The sequence below is a fragment of the Empidonax traillii genome, unplaced genomic scaffold (genome assembly GCF_003031625.1).
Source record: "Empidonax traillii isolate 1590-97213 ecotype Southwest subspecies unplaced genomic scaffold, ASM303162v1 scaffold7578:size24528, whole genome shotgun sequence".
NCBI classification, from domain to species: Eukaryota; Metazoa; Chordata; class Aves; order Passeriformes; family Tyrannidae; genus Empidonax; species Empidonax traillii.
Window position 1 is genome coordinate 21314 of NW_020962620.1, and position 2609 is coordinate 23922.

The window sequence follows — 2609 nt, forward strand, 5'->3', positions numbered from 1 at the left end:
AGGGAAGGGAAGGGAAGGGAAGGGAAGGGAAGGGAAGGGAAGGGAAGGGAAGGGAAGGGAAGGGAAGAGAAGGGGTCCTGGAATCCCAAAGGAGCTGCTTGGCAGGAAAATGTGAAGGAAAAGGGACTCCTCGAAACACAGCAGCGAGTGGTAAAGGCACCTTCAGCTGGGATGGGGGGAGAGACATCCTGGAGAAGCCCCTGGAGCAGAGAGGTTTCTGCTTGAGGTCTTCAGCTGGTTACTTCAGAACAAACCAACCCTGCATTTGTTTTTCCACAGATCATTTTCCACTCACTCACTCGCTCTGACAATCGACATCCATCAAATCAGCTCCTTCCCTCTCCCTTCTCAAGGGGAGACCCACAGGAGGTGGGTTTGGTTTTTAATTTCTGTTGCCTCAGGAATGCTACTCCTTTTATTACTCAGGGCCATAAGGAATGGCCATAAAACCTGAAATTTTAAGAAATTGTTAAAATAAATGTGATTTTTCAAGAGATTCATAAGCCCAGCAGGACTCACCTCTGGTGATCCCACAGCCCTGGATTTGAAAGGAAAAGTTTTTGACCCTTTTCTCACAGAATCATGGAATGGTTTGGGTTGGAAGGGACCTTAAAGATCATCCAGTTCCAACCTCCTGATGTGGGCAGGGACACCTTCCACCAGCCCAGGCTGCTCCAAGCCCCATCCAACCTGGCCTGGGACACTTCCAGGGATCCAGGATCAGCCACAGCTTCTCTGGGCAACCTGTGCCAGGGCCTGCCCACCCTCACAGCCAACAATTCCTTCCCAATATCCCACCTAACCCTGCTCTCTGCCAGTTCAAAGCCATTCCCCCTTGTCCTGTCCCTCCATCCCTTGTTCCCAGTCCCTCTCCCAGTCCCCTTTAGGCTCTGGAAGGGGCTCTCAGGTCTCCCTGGAGCTTTCTCTTCTCCAGGTGAACAGCCCCAGGTTGTCACTGAACTCTGATATTCTGCAACATCGACTATAAAACATAATTAACAGAAACTACAAACCCTCTCAGGTCTGGGCAGATCATACTGAGAACATGCTGGAATAAAGTCAAAGCATCTCAAGCAGTAAGGAAAATATGAATACCAATCACAACTTTCCAACAGCAGGCGGCATCTGAAGGACCCCACAAAACCAGGGACAGGGAACAGAAAACTGCCCTTTGGTGAAGTGCCTTTCTTTGCTGGAGAGATTTTGTGCTCTTTTACTGTGCATTGTTCTAAGGGAAATATCCTGGGATCCCTGAGGTTGGAAAAGAGCTCCAAGGTCATGGATCCCCCTGTGCCCCATCCCCACCTTGTCCCCCAGCCCAGAGCACTGAGTGCCACGGCCAGGCCTGCCTTGGACACCTGCAGGGCTGGGCACTCCAAACCTCCCTGGGCAGCCCCTGCCAAGGCCTGACCACCCTTGCCAGCAACAAATTCCTCCTCCTGGCCAACCTGAGCCTCCCCTGGCACAGCTGGAGGCCGTTCCCTTTCCTCCTGTCCCTGTTCCCTGGGAGCAGAGCCCGACCCCCCCCCAGCCCCCCCCTCCTGGCAGGGACTTGCAGAGCCAGAAGGTCCCCCCTGAGAGAATTAAATTTACAAAACCAGCGCAATAAATCACCCAAAAGTCAGGAGATAAACACTCTGCAGTCACTCCACTCTGTAGCCACTTACTTGTGGCAGTTTGACCAGAAAGACACTTCCAAGCTCCTCAGAAGTTCCACACAATGACCTTACTGAGCTGTGCTTGTTCCATCTGTGTCCCCAGCTCGGAGTTTTCACTCCCTCCCTCCTTACAAAGGAGGGTCCTGATGGCTTCCAACAGGAATTCTTCAGCAGGGGATCGACCTTCCAGGGTATTTTTTTTCCAGTTATCAAGAATTAAATGTAAGAACAGTGATGGTTTAATGAAAACAATGGAGAGAAGCCACACCCAGAGGTGACCCCAACCCTTGTGCAAACCAGACCCCTCCATTCCCCGTTGTACTTACAGGATGGGAGCCCAAATCCTGGGAGAGCAGCAGTTCCCGAAGGACTGAGGAATCATCATGGATTAATCATCTAAATTTACAATCTTTTAATGCAAATAACTGAGGCTGAAAGGTTTAAAAAATGCAATCCTCGGAGGTATAAACAGAACAAGCCACGGTATCAACTGAGAGGTTGGTTCGAGGATGGACCTGCACGTCCCGCACCCAGCAGGACTGACACCATTCCCAGGGGCTGGATCCAGCAATTCCACACTTTCTGAACGGGCTTTAAAACATCTGGAGTTTCAGAAGAGCCATCAAAGCTTTACAATTGAGAGGTTTTAAAGAACTCCACCTACAGAGGTTATTAATTAACACGTTTTGACGTGGATAAAGTGAAATAGTTTCAAACCAGAGTTGTTCTTCATCTTTCCAAGAGGCTCTGATGGAACTGAACAGCCCCAGAACTCAAGGAGGACCAAGAGCATGGAAAACCAACTACCTGCACCACTCCAGAGACACGGAAGAATCCTCACCCTTGGAAGGATCTGGAGGAAAACCAGATCTGGAGCAAATCTGCGTCCCACTGCACCCAAGAGATGCGGGAGCAACCGGACTGGACTCTGGGGATTCCATTCCAGGGCCA